At 37.7% G+C, this 18,654-nt stretch overlaps 1 pseudogene; it reads left to right on the forward strand.

Moving 5' to 3' along the window:
* The first annotated feature begins 1,034 nt into the window (after positions 1-1,034).
* LOC116554869 overlaps positions 1,035-18,654 on the forward strand; it is a 100,442-nt pseudogene continuing 82,822 nt past the window's right edge.

Consider the following 18,654-nt stretch of genomic DNA (forward strand, 5'->3'; position numbering starts at 1 on the left):
ATAAAGTAGTGATATTTTATGTGATATGTTAAGATATGTATGTAATTATTATAATGAAACTATCCATGTATCATCTAAATTCGGGTACCTACTACCAATTGTATAGATTTTACTTTTTTTGAAAAATATTTAATAACTCCTAATCTGATACTCTTAAAACCAAATTCCAACACTTTGTATTTAACTTAACATTGGTAACAATTAATTCCTAAAAGACATTAGGCATAGAGATATTTGGAAGGTTTCCATCCGAAAACCAGTTTAGTTTGTTGAGATGACATCAGACACATATTCTTAGTTCTCCAACCTTGTAACATCATTCAATCCTCTGTATTTAATGTCACAAATAATTCCCAGTAACAGTAATATAGTTTAGATATTTGTCCCCACCCAAATTTTATGTTGAAATGTAATCCCTGATCTGGAGGTGGAGCTTGGTAGGAGCTGTGAACTGGTTCTGTCTTTACCATAGTGAATGAGTTCTTTTGCAGTCTAGCCACTTAAAACTGTATGACATCTCCCCTGCCACCACCACCTCTCTCTCATTCTTGCTCCTACTCCAGCCATGTAAAGTGCTTGCTCCCTCTTTGTCTCCTGCCGTGATTGTGTGATTGTGTGATTTTAAGCTTCTTGAGGCCTCCTCAGGAGCCAAGAAGATTTCAGCTTTACACTTTGTGGAAAGGCTACAGAACCACAAGCCAATTAAACCTCTTTTCTTTATAAATTGCCCAGTCTTGAGTATTTCTTTGTAGCAATTCAATAATAGCCTAATACAAACAGCCATCTAAAAGTTACACTAATCTTATATTTTATGTGTTATTTCTACTACATATGGGCCCCGAACCTTCAAACTTCTCAAAATGGTATAAAAGTTTATCAAAAAACTAAAAATAGAACTACTATATAATCCAGCAATCCCACTTACAGATATAAAGGTTTATCAAAAAACTAAAAATAGAACTACTAGAGAGGAGGATCCAAGATGGCCGTTTAGGAACAGCTCAGGATTGCAGCTCCCAGTGAAAGCGCAGAGGATGAGTGGACGCCGCATTTTTATTGCCCACAGACTAGGAAATTCCCAGGTGGAGGAGCTCCACAGGTTACCAGTGCGGCTGTTTCGGCCAGTGCAGCTGTGCCGGCCGGGGCTGCTGCTTTGCCCCACACGGCTGCTTTGTCGGCGCCCTGGAGCAGCGGTTCTCTGTACAAAATACACCGGTCTGGGAGCCCTTTTGGCTGGTGATTGGAGCCACGGGAAGTCACCCATTCGTCTGTTTAAAAAGGGGACTGAGCAGGGAACCAGGACAGTAGATTCCAGGGCAAAAAAAAAAAAAAAAAAAGCGCCACAAACCTCAGTGCCGCTGTTTAAGCCAGTACAGTGAGTGGCAGCAGGGGAAAACAAACAGACCCCGGCGCCTCTTCAACAGGCGACTGGAACACAAACTTAAAAAAGGCTCTGAGGCAGGGAGCCAGGCGATCAGGCTCGGCTGGTCCCACCCCCACAAAAGAACAGCAACCAGAAACTCTGGATTGAGAGTTTCACAGCAAGTGCAGCTGAACCCGGGACGGTCCAGCTCTGTGGGGGAGGGGCATCCGCCATTACCGAGGCAGCCCGCCACGACGGAGATAGTCAACCAATGCTGAGGCAGCCCGCCGTTGCCAAGGCAACCCGCCACAGCAGAGAGACTCCGCCTCAACAGAGGCGGGCCACCATCACCAAAGCAGTTCTAACTGCACCCATATAAACAGGACTGCAGGGAAGTTCACTCGGCAGCTGGGCAGAGCCCACAGCAGCTCAGCAAAGCTGCTATAAGCCGACAGTGACTAGGCTGCCTCCTTGCTGGGCAGGGCAGCTCTGAAGGAAAAAAAAAAAAGAGAAGGCAGCAGCATAACCGAAACTCATAAAGCCCTAAATCCCTGGGACAGAGCACCTGGGAACAAAAAGCAGTTTATGAGTTCTGCTGCAGCAGACCTAAACGTACCTGCCCAGCAGCTCTGAATGAACAACAGAGCTCACAGCTCAACATTTGAGCTCCTATAAAGAAGAGACCATCTCCTCAAGCAGCTCCCTGACCCCTATATATCCAAAGAGCCACCTCATAAAGGAGAGATCAGATTGACACTAGGTGGGTATCCTTCTGGGACAAAGATAGCAGAAGAAGAAAACTGGTAACAACCCTTACTGTTCAGCAGCTGCTGCAGGTGAACCCTAGGCTAGCAGGGCCTGGAGTGAACCACAGCAGACCTACAGCAGAGGGGCCAGACTGTCAGAAGGAAAACCAAGAAACATAAATAACCTCATCATCAACAAACAGAACATCAAACTGAAAGATTTGAGACCCAATCTGAAAGCCAGCAACTACAAAGTCGACAGGTGGATAAATCCTTAAAGATGGGAAGAAACCAGCGCAAAAAGGATGAAAACACCTGAAACCAGAACACCTCTCCTCCTACAAGGGACCACACCTCCTCACCAGCAAGGGAACAAGGTTGGAGGGAGAACGAGTGTGATGAAATGACAGAATCGGACTTCAGAAGGTGGGTAGTAAGAAACTTCTGTGAACTTAAAGAACATGTTCTAACCAAAGGCAAATAAACTAAGAACCTTGAAAAAAGATTTGATGAAATGCTAACGAGAATGGACAAAATAGAAAGGAATATAAGTGAATTGATGGAGCTGAAAAACGCAACACGAGAACTTCGCGAAGTGTGCACAAGTATCAACAGCCGAATTGACCAAGCAGAAGAAAGGATACCAGAGGTCGAAGATCAACTCAATGAAATAAAATGGGAAGGCAAGACTGGAGAAGAAAGGGTAAAAAGGAATGAACAAAATCTCCAAGAAATGTGGGACTATGTGAAAAGACCTAATCTACATTTGATAGGCGTACCGAATGCGACAAAGAGAATGAATCCAAGCTGGAAAATACTCTTCAGGATATTATTCAGGAAAACTTCCCCAACCTAGCAAGGCAGGCAAACATTCAAGTCCAGGAAATACAGAGAACACCACAAAGATATTCGTCAAGAAGAGCAACCCCAAGGCACGTAATCTTCAGATTCACCAGGGTTGAAATGAAGGAGAAAATACTAAGGGCAGCCAGAGAGGAAAGTCGGGTTACCCACAAAGGGAAGCCCATCAGACTCACAGCAGATCTCTCAGCAAAAACCCTACAAGCCAGAAGAGAGTGGGGGCCAATATTCAACATCCTTAAAGAAAAGAACTTTCAACCCAGAATCTCCTGTCCAGCCAAACTAATCTTCATAAGTGAAGGAAAAATAAAATCCTTTGGGAACATGCAAGTACTCAGAGATTTCATCACCACCAGGCCAGCTCTACAAGAGCTCCTGAAAGAGGGTCTGCACATATAAAGGAACAACAAGTACCAGCTCAACTAAAGGGCAAAACATCCAGCTAGCACCAAAATGGCAGTATCAATTCACACATAACAATATTAACCCTAAATGTAAATGGACTAAATGCCCCAATCAAAAGACACAGACTGGCAAATTGGATAAAAAGCCAAAACCCATTGGTGTGCTGTATTCAGGAAACCCATCTCACATGCAAGGATACACAAAGGCTCAAACTAAAGGGATGGAGGAAGATTTACCAAGCAAATGGAGAGCAAAAAAAAGCAGGAGTTGCAATTCTCATCTCTGATAAATTAGACTTTAAAGCAACAAAGATCAAAAGAAACAAAGAAGGACATTACATAATGGTAAAAGGATCAATGCAACAAGAAAAGCTAACGATCCAAAATATATACGCACCCAATACAGGAGCACCCAGATACATAAGGCAAGTTCTTAATGACTTACAAAGAGACTTGGACTCCCACAAAATTATAGTGGGAGATTTTAACACCCCATTGTCAATATTAGACAGATCAACCAGACAGAAGATTAACAAGGATGTCCAGGACTTGAACTCAGACCTGGACCAAGCAAACCTAATAGACATTTACAGAACTCTCCACCCCAAATCCACAGAATATACATTCTTCTCAGCACCACATCACACCTACTCTAAAATTGACCACATAATTGGGAGTAAATCACTCCTCAGCAAATGCAAAAGAATGGAAATCGTAACAAACAGTCTCTCAGACCACAGTGCAATCAAGTTAGAACTCAGAATTCAAAAACTAACCCAGAACCGCAAGCTTCATGGACACTGAACCACTTGCTCTTGAATGTTGACTGGATAAACAATGAAATGAAGACAGAAATAAAGATGTTCTTCGAAACCAATGAGAATGAAGACACAACATACCAGAATCTCTGGGACACATTTAAAGCAGTCTCTAGAGGAAAATATATAGCAATAAGTGCCCACATGAGAAGCAAGGAGAGATCAAAAATTGACACCCTATCGTCAAAACTGAAAGAGCTAGAGGAGCAAGATCAAAAAACCTCAAAGTCTAGCAGAAGACAAGAAATAGCTAAGATAAGAGCAGAACTGAAGGAGATAGAGACACAAAAAAAACCTTCAAAAAATCAATAAATCCAGGAGCTGGTTTTTTGAAAAGATCAACAAAATAGACAGACCACTAGCCAGATTAATAAAAAAGAAAAGAGAGAATAACCAAATTGATGCAATAAAAAATGATCAAGGGGATATCACCACAGATTCCACAGAAATTCAAACCATCATCAGAGATTATTACAAACAACTCTATGCACATAAACTAATAAACGTGGAAGAAATGGATAAATTCCTGGACACTTGCCTCCTCCCAAGCCTAAACCAGGAAGAAGCCGAAACCCTGAACAGATCCATAACAAGGTCTGAAGTTGAGGCAGCAATTAAGAGCTTACCACCCAAAAAAAGGCCAGGTCCAGACGGGTTCACAGCCGAATTCTACCAGACATACAAAGAGGAGCTGGTACCATTCCTTCTGAAACTATTCCAAACAATACAAAAAGAGGGAATTCTTCCCGAATCATTTTATGAGACCAACATCATCCTGATTCCAAAACCCGGCAGAGACTCAACAAGAAAAGAAAGCTTCAGGCCAGTATCCATGATGAACATAGATGCAAAAACCTTCAATAAAATATGACAAGCCGATTGCAACAGCACATCAAAAAGCTTATCCACCATGATCAAGTAGGATTCATCCCGGGGATGCAAGGCTGGTTCAACGTACGCAAGTCTATAAATGTAATTCACCACATAAACAGAACCAAAGACAAAAATCACATGATTATCTCAATTGATTCAGAGAAGGCCTTTGACAAAATTCAACAGCGCTTTAGGCTAAAAACCCTCAATAAGCTAGGTATTGATGGAATGTATCTCAAAATAATAAAAGCTATTTATGACAAACCAACAGCCAATATCATACTGAATGGGCAAAAACTGGAAGCATTCCCCTTGAAATGTGGCACCAGACAAGGATGCCCCCTCTCACCACTGCTATTCAATATAGTATTAGAAGTTCTAGCCAGAGCAATCAGGCAAGAAAAAGAAATAAAGGGCATTCAAATAGGAAAGGAGGAAGTCAAATTGTCTCTATTTGCAGACGACATGATTGTATATCTAGAAGACCCCATCATCTCAGCTCCAAATCTCCTGAAACTGATAAGCAAGTTCAGCAACGTCTCAGGATACAAAATCAATGTGCAAAAATCACATGCATTCCTATACACCAATAACAGACCTAAAGAGAGCCAAATCAAGAACAAACTTCCATTCACAATTGCCACAAAGAGAATAAAATACCTGGGAATACAACTAAGAAGGAACGTAAAGGATCTCTTCAAGGAGAACTACAAGCCACTGCTCAACGACATAAGGGAGGACACAAACAGATGGAGAAACATTCCATGTTCATGGTTAGGAAGAATCAATATCGTAAAAATGGCCATACTGCCCAAAGTAATTTACAGATTCAGTGCTATCCCCATCAAGCTACCAATGAACTTCTTCGCAAAACTGGAAAAAACCACCTTAAACTTCATATGGAACCAAAAGAGAGCCCACATAGTCAAGTCAATTCTAAGCAAAAAGAACAAAGCAGGAGGCATCACACTACCGGACTTCAAACTATACTACAAGGCTACAGTAATCAAAACAGCATGGTACTGGTACCAAAACAGAGATATAGACCAATGGAACAAAACAGAGGTCTTGGGAGCAACACAACATATCTACAACCATCTGATCTTTGACAAACCAGACAAAAACAAGCAATGGGGAAAGGATTCCCTGTTCAATAAATGGTGTTGGGAAAGCTGGCTAGCCATGTGCAGAAAGCAGAAACTGGACCCCTTCCTGACACCTTACACTAAAATTAACTCCAGATGGATTAAAGACTTAAACATAAGACCTAACACCATAAAAACCCTAGAAGAAAATCTAGGCAAAACCATTCAGGACATAGGTGTAGGCAAGGACTTCATGACCAAAACACCAAAAGCATTGGCAACAAAAGCCAAAATAGACAAATGGGACCTAATCAAACTCCACAGCTTCTGCACAGCAAAAGAAACAATCATTAGAGTGAATCGGCAACCAACAGAATGGGAAAAAATTTTTGCAGTTTACCCATCTGACAAAGGGCTGATATCCAGAATTTACAAACAACTAAAACAGATTTACAAGAAAAAAACTAACAAGCCCATTCAAAAGTGGGCAAAGGATATGAACAGACACTTTACAAAAGAAGATATACATGAGGCCAACAAACATATGAAAAAATGCTCATCATCACTGGTCATCAGAGAAATGCAAATCAAAACAACATTGAGATACCATCTCACGCCAGTTAGAATGGCGATCATTAAAAAATCTGGAGACAACAGACGCTGGAGAGGATGTGGAGAAATAGGAACACTTTTGCACTGTTGGTGGGAGTGTAAATTAGTTCAACCATTGTGGAAGACAGTGTGGCGATTCCTCAAGGACCTAGAAATAGAAATTCCATTTGACCCAGCAATCCCATTACTGGGTATATATCCAAAGGATTATAAATTGTTCTACTATAAGGACACGTGCACACGAATGTTCATTGCAGCACTGTTTACAATAGCAAAGACCTGGAACCAACCCAAATGCCCATCGATGATAGACTGGACAGGGAAAATGTGGCACATATACACCATGGAATATTATGCAGCCATCAAAAATGATGAGTTTGGGTCCTTCGTAGGGACATGGATGAACCTGGAAACCATCATTCTCAGCAAACTGACAGAAGAGCAGAAGATCAAACACCACATGTTCTCACTCATAGGCGGGTGTTGAACAATGAGAACACATGGACACAGGGAGGGGAGTACTACTCACTGGGGTCTGTTGGGGGGAAATAGGGGAGGGACGGTGGGGGGTGGGGAGCTGGGGAGAGATAGCAGGGGGAGAAATGCCAGATGTAGGTGATGGGGAGGAAGGCAGCAAATCACACTGCCATGTTCTTCACATGTACCCCAAAGCCTTAAATGCAATAAAATAAATAAATGGGGAAAAAATAAAAATTAAAAAAATAAAACAATAAAAAGTAACAATACAAAAATAAAAGTGATATAAAAATAAAAAATAAAATAAATGGAGCTACTATATAATCCAGCAATCTCATTTATGGGAATATACCCAAAGGAATTGAAATCAGTGTGTCAAAGAAATGTCTGTATTCTTGTGTTCATTGCAACACTGTAAGTAAGGAAGATATGGAATCAACCTAATTGTTCATCAACAGATGACTAGATAAAGAAAATGGTGTATATACATAAGGAAGTACTATTCAACCTTATAAAAAGAAGAAAATCTTGTCATTGTGACTGCATGAGCCTGCAAGACATTATGGTAAGTGAAATGCTCCAGACACAGAAAGACAAATACAGCATAGTTTCATTTGTATGTGGAATAGAAAAATGTTGAATTCATAGAAGTAGAAGGTACAACTGTGGCTATCAGAAGCTGGGGTGCAGGTTGTGGGGAGCAGGCAATGGAGGGATGTTGATTAAATGGTACAAAATTACAGCTGAGGAGTACGTTTTTGAGCTATATTGCACAGCAGTGTGACTATAGTCAATAATATATCATATTTTGCAAATAGCTAAGAGAGTAAATTCACTTGATTCAATCATTCACATTTTATTCAGACTAAAAACATCACATCATACCACAAAATGTATAGAATTATGATCTATAATGAAAATAATATTAACTGAAAGAAAACAAAACTTCTGGTGCTCGCCCCACCCCATCCCCAACCATCCCACTTCCCTCTGCATTGCCTGGTCCATCCAAGTTGCAAAATGACAAAGTTTGTGTACAAATTGGAGTAGCCCTTAGAGGAGCACTGCTCTGAGGGTGAGAAGATCCAAAACAAATATTCAGAACTAGCCGGAGGTAGTAAAAAGACTCCCAAAGCTCAGATGGGAGGCCTGGACAAAAAGAAATATGTGGTGCTTTCTCATCTCACAGTTGGTCAGTTCTACCTTTTGATCTGGAAGTGAACTCATCTCAAAGTGGAACACATATTATACTGAATATACTATCAAATTACATTGTATTGATAGTATATTGAAATAAGAGACTTGGCTAACAGATTTATACCCAACTGTTTATATACTGTTCATAGGATATAAAGGCCAAATGGGCTGTATTATAGCATTTTTTAACAAAATATAATTAATTGTAATATTTTGTAGGGGTTTTCAAACATGCTACCCTCTGAGGGTTGAGGGAAAACATGGCTGATTGTTACTCAAACCTCCTACTACTGTATAAAAATATAATAGTTCTCATCAGTCATTTTATGGTATGCCTATGAAGAAAGCATATATGAATTTCTCACAATTACAAACAGCTCTAAAGGAAGGGATACAATCTAATATATAATATATAAACAAAAATGTATGAAATTACATATATCATGTCAATTTATTTTTATTCAGGTCTTAGGCAAATTAAAGAAACAATATTTGACCAGTTTCCTAAAGCAAAATTAAAGCTATTGAATTTAGATATTTCCTCCTTTGTCATTAAGCCTTTAACACTACAAATTTCCATCTTAGCATCACTTTCATTGCATCCCACAGATTTTGATATGCTGTATTTTCATTTGCATTTCAATACTTCCAATAATTATTAAATTTTCTCTTTAGATGTCTTCTCTGACCCAAATGTTATTCAGGAGTATGTTGTCTAATTCAAATATTTGAAAATTTGTCAACTATCATTCTGTTTTATTTCTATTTTAATTCCATTGGGTATGAGAAAATACTTTGCATGTCATCTAATCTTTTAAACATGTTAAAGCCTATTTTATGTTCCAGAATGTGGTCAGTCTTGATTAATGTTCCATGTGAGCTTGAGAAGAATTTATACTCTGCTGTTGCTGATTGGAGTATTCTATAAATCTCAATTAGCCCAAGTTGATTGACACTGATGTTCACCTTAAACATATTCTGATTTTCTTCCTGATGACCTATCAGTTATTGAGAGAGAGGTGTTGAACTTTTCTGCTATAATAGTAGATTTGTTTATTTCTCCTTTCAGTTTTGTCAACTTTTGCCTCACGTTTTTTGACACTGTTTTGGGGTATATACACATTTAGAAAAAACTAAAATGGATTATATCATTATGTAATATGCTTGTTTATCCAAGATAAATTTTTGTTCTGAAGTACACTTTGTTAGAAATTAATACAGCTACCTTAGCTTTCTTATGATTGTTGTTAGCACTGATATATCATCATCAATGCCTACACTTTGAACTGATCTATTTATTTTTAAAGTTGGTTTATATTAGTCAACAAAAAGTTAGGCCTTGCTTTTTTATCTACTCTGATAATCTGTATTTTAAGTGGTGTTTTGACCATTCACATTGAGAATTATTATTAATATAGTTGGGTTAAGATCTAACATGCCTGTAGCTTTGTTGATGTTGCATTGTTTTTCTTTTTTTCCTTTCTCACTTTCTCTGGTTTTAAGTGAGCATCTTAGATGATTCCATTCAATCTCCTGTCTTATAATATATATATTATATATATGTATTTAAATTAATGGTTTCCTTAGGGTTTCCAACATGCGTTTTCACTAATCTAATTTTCATTCAATAACACTATGATGCTTCACTTGTAGTACAGTTTCCTTATAACAGACTATTTCAGACTCCTCTTCCTCTCCCTATGATATTCATATCATTCACTTCACTTACCCATATCCTATAATCACAATAACTTGTGCCTATAATTATTATAAAGGAATGGTTAATTTTAGATCAAATAAAACTAAGAAAAATAAAATATTTTTATATTTATTTATTTATGATCTTTGAGGTTCTTCTTTTGTGTATGTAATCAAAGCTTGTGACATATATTATTTTATAGCTGCCTAAATAAAAATTTTAGCATGCAGTTGTGCTGACAATGGATTCTTTAAGACTTTGAGAATGTGTTTATCTATCATTCACTTTGAAGGACAATTGTGCTAGATATAGAATTATTATCTGAGCTTTTTTTTTCTTTCAACACTTTAAATATTTATCCCACTACATTCCTCCTTGCCTGCTGAATTAGTGCGTGCTCATGCTGCTAACAAAGACATACCTGAAAATGGACAATTTTATAAAGGAAAGTGGTTTATTGGACTCACAGTTCTACATGGCTGGGGAAGCCTCAAAATCGTGGTGGAAGACCAAGGAAAAGCAATGGGACATCTTACATGGCAGGCAAAAGAGGCTGTGCCAGGAAACTCCCACTTATAAAACCATCAGCTCTCATGAGGCTTATTTACTACCATGGGAACAGTATGGGGGAAACTGCCCCTATGATTCAGCTATCTCCACCTGGCGCTGCCCTTGGCATGTGGGGATTATTACAACTCAAGGTGAGATTTGGGGGCAGGAGGGCACAGCCAAACTATATCACCTGCTTTGTGACAAGAAGTCCACTGTACTATTGCTCCTCTGTAGGTAGGATACAGCATTTTCCTTTGAATTAATATGTTTTCTTCTCTGTCTTTTATATGGGGAAGTAGGGTTCAAAAGTTGAATATGATTTGTCTAGATTTATTTTTTGCTTTGTTTTGGTATCTGTCTTCTCTAGTATTCTTGAAGCTTCCTGAATCCATGATTTGGTGTCTGTCATTAATTTTAGAAAGTTCTCAGGCATTATCACTTCAACTATATTTCTTTCTTCTTCTGGTACTCCAATCATGGGTGTGTTACACCTTTAAAGATTGTCCGTATTTCAAAACTCACTTGTTTTTCTTCTCCATTGTTTTTTGTCATTGAATTGCAAGTTAGGAATTTTCTGTAGACCCATTTTCAAATTCACTGATTCTTTCCTGAGATATATCTACTCTACTGATGAGCCCATCGCAGATATTCGTTTTTATTACAGTGATATTTGTTCCTTAAAACTCTTCAAATACTGCATAAATATCATAACTTGAGGCTAAACTTTGGCTGTAACCTTTGGATCAATTATTTTAATTCATCTGATTTTTTAAAATATATATTTTATTGCACTTTAGGTTCTAGGGTACATGTGTAGAATATGCAGGATTGTTGCATAGGTACATACATGGCAATGTGGTTTGCTGCCTCCAACCCCGTCACCTATATCTGGCATTTCTCACCATGTTATCTCTCCCCAACTCCCTACCCCCAGCTGTCCCTCCCCTAGTACCCCAAACAGACCCGTGTGTGATGCTCCCCCTCCCTGTGTTCATGTGTTCTCATTGTTCAACACCTGCCTTTGAGTGAGAACATGTGGTGTTTGATTTTCTGATCTTGTGTCAGTTTGCTGAGAATGAAGGTTTCCAGATTCATCCATGTCCCTACAACGGACATGAACTCATTGCTTTTTATGGCTGCATAGTATTCCATGGTGTATATGTGCCACATTTTCCTTGTCCAGTCTATCACTGATGGGCATTTGAGTTGGTTCCAGTCTTTGCTATTGTAAACAGTGCCATAGTGAACATACGTGTGCATATGTATTTTATGATAGAATAATTTATACTCCTTTGGGTATATACCCAGTAATGGGATGGCTTGGTCAAATGGAAATTCTATTTCTAGATCCTTGAGGAATCACCACACCGTCTTCCACAATGGTTGAATTAAGTTACACTCCCACCAACAGTGTAAAAGTGTTTCTATTTCGCCACATCCTGTCCAGCATCTGTTGTCTCCAGATTTTTTAATGATCGCCATTCTACCTGGCATGAGATGGTATCTCAATGTGGTTTTGATTTGCATTTCTCTAATGACCAATGATGATGGGCATTTTTTCACATGTTTATTGGACTCATAGATGTCTTCTTTTGAGAAGTGTCTGTTCATATCTTTTGCCCACTTTTGAATGGGCTTGTTTGTTTTTTTCCTGTAAATCTGTTTTAGTTCTTTGTAGATTCTGAATATTAGCCCTTTGTCAGATGGGTAGATTGCAAAAATTTGTTCCCATTCTGTTGGTTGCCAGTTCACTCTACTGATTGTTTCTTTTGCTGTGCCAAAGCTCTGGAGATTAATTAGGTCCCATTTGTCTATTTTAGCTTTTGTTGCCAATGCTTTTGGTGTTTTAGTCATGAAGTCCTTGCCTATGCCTATGTCCTGAATGGTTTTGTCTAGGTTTTCTTCTAAGATTTTTATGGTGTTAGGTCTCATGTTTAAGTCTTTAATCCATCTGGAGTTAATTTTAACGTAAGGTTTCAGGAAGGGGGTCCAGTTTCTGCTTTCTGTACATGGCTAGCCAGTTTTCCCAACACCATTTATTAAACATGGAATCCTTTCCCCATTGCTTGTTTTTGTCAGGTTTGTCAAAGATCATATGGTTGTAGATGTGTGGCAGAGGTGTTGCTGAGCTGCCATTGGCTCTGCCCAGCTGCTGTGTAAACTTCCTTGCAGTTTTGTTTATAGAGGTATAGTTAGAACTGCCTCCATAATGGCGGTCTGCCTCAGTAATGGGGGACTGTTTCTGTAATGGCAGACTACCTCGGTAATGGCGAATTGCCTCAGTAATGGTGGACTACCTCAGCAATGGTGGACTGCCTCAGTAGTGACAGACTGCCTTGGTAGTGGTGGACTACCTCTGTAATGCTGAATGCCCCTCCCCTCCACCCCCCACAGAGCTGGATCATCCCAGGTCAAGCTGTTCTTGCTGTAAAACCCTCAATCCAGAGCGTTTCAGATTGCTGGTGTTTGTTGGGGTGGGACCTGCTGAGCCAGATCACCTGGCTCCCTGTTTCAGCCCCCTTTTCTTCAGTTGAATGGGCAACTCTGTCTCCCAGGCGTTTCAGGTGCCAGTTGAAACGGCCGCCCAGAATTGTGTGAGTTTTTGTGCGGAGACCCACTGCGCCATGCTGGAGACTCATGGCATTTTTCTGCCCGAGAATCTCCTGGTCTGTGGGCAGTAAATACTTGTTTGGAAAGGTGATCACTTACCCTCTGCATGCACTCCAGAGCTATTCCTATTCGGCCATCTTGGATTGTCCATTCATCTGATTTTTTTTTTTTTTTAGCAATTAGAAGATCTCACAATGACCCAATAGTTATATGTTTATTTGCCTAAAAATGTTCCTACTCTTTAAAATATCATTTTTATTACTCATCTGATCTCTGTAAGCACTATAATTTCTGATTCTCATTGATTTCGGATTCTCATATGATTCAGTGCTATCCAATAAAACTTTCTCCAGCATTCAAAGTGATTGATATTTTATTGCCCCAAATGTAGTCATCTGCCACATGTTGCTATCAAGCACTTAAAATGTGATTAAGTTGGCTGCAAAATTAAGTATTTTGTTATATTTAATTTTAATTAACATTTAAAATTCAGTGGATAAATGTGGCTAGTGGGCCAGGCGTGCAGTGGCTCACACCTATAATCCCAGCATTTTGGGAGGCCGAGGTGGGTGGATCATGAGGTCAAGAGATCGAGACCATCCTGGTCAACATGGTGAAGCCCAGTCTCTACTAAACATACAAAAATTAGCTGGGTATGGTGGTGCATGCCTGTAGTCCCAGCTACTCAGGAGGCTGAGGCAGGAGAATTGATGAACCCAGGAAGTGGAGGTTGTGGTGAGCTGAGATTGCACCATTGCACTCCAGCCTGGGTAACAAAAGCGAAACTCCATCTCAAAAAAAAAAAAAAATGTGGCTAGTGGTTATCTTATTGGACAATAGTGAAACAAGCCACATTACTTGGAATATGAAATTAATATTAGAGTTTGCTAGGTCTTTAGACTCACCTTTTAATATGTTCTTCCATGTCCTAAATAATTCACTGGTCATAGTGAACCACCTGAAATATCCCAAAGTCCCAAATGCATTACAGTTTCATACTTTCTCTTAGCTCTTGTTTTTCTCTTCCATCAATTAATGAAATTCATTTAGCTTTTAATACTCATTTTTAAATGACTTCTCTGTAAAGACTAACTTGATATTTGTCATCTTGATCTTTACAAATAGCTGTTACTCCTTTTTGTCATTTATACCATCAGGTACGTAACACAGAATTATCTCAAATCAACTATGACATTCAATGGTCTCTCTCTCATTACAAGACAGTGCACTGAATGCATTTCTCAAGAATCAAGATAGTGTACTATTACCTTTGTTACCTAGCACAGTGGTGGGTACTCTGTAAGTATTCAATAAGTATATGCGGAATAAGCCAACACATAGACAGTTGGTCCTATGATGCTAATCAACTTAAAAATTGGTTACATGATCTCACCAATATCTATTCTAAAATAACTCCATTAAATAAGAGCCACATTATCAGAGTTTCTAAAAGTTTGATAGAAAACAATCTCTCTTTCCTTTTATAGGATGTATAAAAATAGAATTTGAAATTAGTTGTGTAGATATAGAAGTGTGATCATAGTTCTTTTAAATTTCACCAGTGTGTCTCTGTAACTATATGTATGAGAGATCATTTGGAGATGTAAAAGTTGAGATTTGGGAAACCGTGAATGTTGAATCCAGTGTTAAGTGGTCCTACCACACCTTGCCTCCATGGTAGACCTTGATTATCATATATGGAAATATAGAGGAAAAGGAATGTAACTACCTAAGCACATGTATAATTTTTATTTTCTGAAACTTTTATAGGTTTTTAGCGAGAAAATATAAGAATAGGTGGGTTCAGATATTTCATAATAGCGATTTGAACAGTTGTCGTTGTTAATCTAAGATTTCCAAAATTTCTTATCATTTGATTGCCTTTTAAACCCTCATTGTTTTTTGTATGTAATTATTGGTAAAACCTGGTTGTTCCCTAAAATAAATTAATTTTCCTATAATATTGCATGGAATATAGAGCTATGAATCATAAAGACACATAATTTATGTATTTAGAGGAATGCATTACTGCATGTTTTCACTTGTATTAAATTACACCCCAAAGATAACTGTAAATATTACTCAAGTTGCTTTTTTTCGGTTGACAAGAAAACACAAAATTCCTTGATTTATAGTGTGGATGAAGATTAGCATTCAGAAGTAATTTTTATTCTTAAGGAAAAAATATAACTTGCAGAAAGTAATTCATTTGTTTTAAGAGAATTTCCATTTATGAACATAAGAAATTACAATAGTCATAAAATAACTCTGCCAGATAATTAAGTTTACTGTTTTGGAAATTAATTTCTTTAGGGCCTAATTATTCTCACATTCATGCATTTAAAGCAAAATCTGTTGACAGCTACATATTCTACATGGCATGGTTAACATTATCAATGAGGGTAATGTTCATTAATCATTCAAGATTATTAAATCTGATTTTGTATCTGTTTCCTTACTCTCTTTTCACCACTGCAGATATGTGTACATTGGCTTTACATGGCTAACGAGGGAAAGTTTTTGTGATAAAGCAGTAATTATTAAGGTAAATTCTTTATTGGAGGAGGCAGGACTTGGACATACATTATTGTTATAAGAAATACCTAAAATATTGAGTATTGAATTTGGGACTAAATAGTGGTGCGCATGAAAACAGATTTTTTAAAAGGATCAAAAATGGAAGGGATAATAATACAGGAATCTAGAAAAATGGTAAACTATGTTACCCATTTATAATAAAAATGTACTGCTATAAATTGGAAGATAATAAATGGACCCCATGAACTTACAGATTTGAGAAGTTGACTTCGAGGCAAAATGTTGAAGCAAGAGCTAACGGCTTTATGCAGGTTATGATGAGTTACTACAAGAAAGATGGTTTTTATTTTAATCAGACTTGAATATGAATCATAGTTTTACTTCTTCACAGCTAAGAAACTATTAGCAAGTTTTCCTTTCTGAGATTTGGTTTGTAAAATTATGCTTAAAGTAAAGAAACTAATACTCCCATCCCAGAGAGTTATTGTTGGGCTTTCACTTTTAGATAGGTGTGTCTAGCACCTGAAATATCATAATTCATTAATAGTCCCAAACACAACGGTATATTAAATGAATGAATATATTTCAATCTGATTGCATGTAGCCTTTACAGTGAAATAGAATAGAAAAATCTATTAAGCCTCACCAAAGTCTCCATAAACTAGAATGTACTCTCCATGATGGCAGAAACATTTTCTGCCTTGTTTATTGCTCTATCCCAGGCTCAAAATGATGTACATAATAGACACTCAATATACATATACACATTGGGTAAGTGAATCAAAGAACATTTTAATTTTTAGAATTAGAGAAAAGGGGACTGGTGAAACCGTCTTTTTGTTTGAAGATGGCTATGTAAACGCATTTGCCTATGTTGAGTTAATTGCAGAGACTGGCCACCTGAAAGAGACATATCTTTTCTAAAAGAGTTGCTACTACTCACATCCAACACTCTGGCACTATTTTAAAATAACAAAGATAAAAATCTGAATTTTTATATACAATTTACCAACTTAAAATATTTGCTTAGAATTATTGGGGTACAGTTGAAAGCCTAAACAAAACATAACACTAGGAACATATACCACAAAGTCCGTCAATTTGCAATGCCTGAACTTTGCCTTTGACTTTACGCTACTATCATTTTTATATTTTCAACATGGTGTATATACTATTACAAGTGTGCGTAGTTTGTGTCTTAGAGTCTGCACTTGAAGAAATGAAAAAGCAACCACTCCTTCCTACAATTGTTAGAAACACCTAGTGAAATAATGACTTCAGAGGGAAAGGTTTTTATAAATGATAACGTGCTCCACAGGAGTAATTGATTATTGGTGTTCTTCCATAGCACTTTTAGTAGGCCCCTATGGTTCACCAAGGCTACTAACACTTATCTCTAAGTAAAGTGTTAGTACTCTCTTATTTGCATAATACTTTACATATTATTGCCTTTCTTTGAGGCAGAGGGTTACAAGCATGTAACAACTTTAGTTTGCATGACAAAAGAACAAAGCAAGTGCTTCTCAAAAGTCCTTTTAAGAAGTGAAGCAAATAAAATACTTATTGGGGGTTCACTTAGCAAAGCTTCTAGTTACATTTGGACAGTTTAGGTGCTGGCTCAGGGAGTCTACATATGGGTGAGAGTAATGGCTGAAATCCTACCTTTATCTGCCTTTATTTGCCCACAGGGTAATTTTTTTTTCTCCAATTCACCTGCTTAAAATGAACTCCTTTTGATTTCCTACCAAAGCTCCCTTCACAAAGCCTTGTGCTGGTACTGAAAGTGATATTACTGCTGCTCATAAAGAAACTTATTGCTGTACTATAAAGACAAAAAAGGTGATTTTTTTTTTTTAGGTAAGTCTAGGCAAAATTAGGGTATTATGTTATTATTAAAATAAAATAAAATTTGATTCTGAGACAAATGTCTCTCAGCATTCTTCATTTACTTGAATTATTTTTTTAAAAAAATCTGTAAGAGCTTGTGTAATGGTGCTAAAAAGGTATGTTTTCTGAAACTGGGCAATACCAGAACAGAGGGTTTATTGCCAGTAGAGTTAGTGATTAATGTTGGAGAAAAAGCCCTTTGCCTATATGAAATGAGATTTCATTTACATAGAAGGAAATCTGCAAGTTAAAGATTTTAAAATACAAAGCCCATGTTAAAAAACCTTAAAATACCCATGTGCCTGGTCTGAGTAAGACTTTCCTGGAGCAAGGAGGCCATATTTAAATTTCAGTTCTTCAGAAATAGATGTAATTTTGTGAAAACAACTTTACTATTTATTACTACCACTTTTATTTATTCTGCATGTGTTTTTCCTGGATGATTACTTAAATTTTTTCAAGCAACTCAGTGAGTGAATACATAAGAAAATATTCATTGCTGATCACATGCACTCACTTCAGAGAATTTGCATTTCATAGAAAAGTGTGTTCCAGATGTGTTTTATAAATTGCTTCTCTTAGAAACATTGGTAAGGAAACAAATATCAGACTCTTAAATTGCCACCTCAGGACTTCATGTCATAACTGAAGGCAATGGTTAGGAGGCAGAAGCTCTTTTGAATTCTGCTTAAGTTCTAGCCTCAGACATAAAGGAGAGACAAAGGTGGTCAGATGTGAGTAAGTGAGCAGACAAGATGTGTCTGAGGATCCAGAATTCTGGGTCAAAGCATAGCACAGCATCTTCCACAAACTTGTTCTTAAAAAGTAATTTAAAAAATATGTATTACTTAGAATACATTGCTATATATTACCATGAAGAAAACAAAGGCTGATCAAAATTATTTACAATATCCTAATGCTCCCCCACCTGA

The sequence above is a fragment of the Sapajus apella genome, unplaced genomic scaffold, assembly GCF_009761245.1.
Source record: "Sapajus apella isolate SASKATOON/1434 unplaced genomic scaffold, GSC_monkey_1.0 scaffold2, whole genome shotgun sequence".
NCBI classification, from domain to species: Eukaryota; Metazoa; Chordata; class Mammalia; order Primates; family Cebidae; genus Sapajus; species Sapajus apella.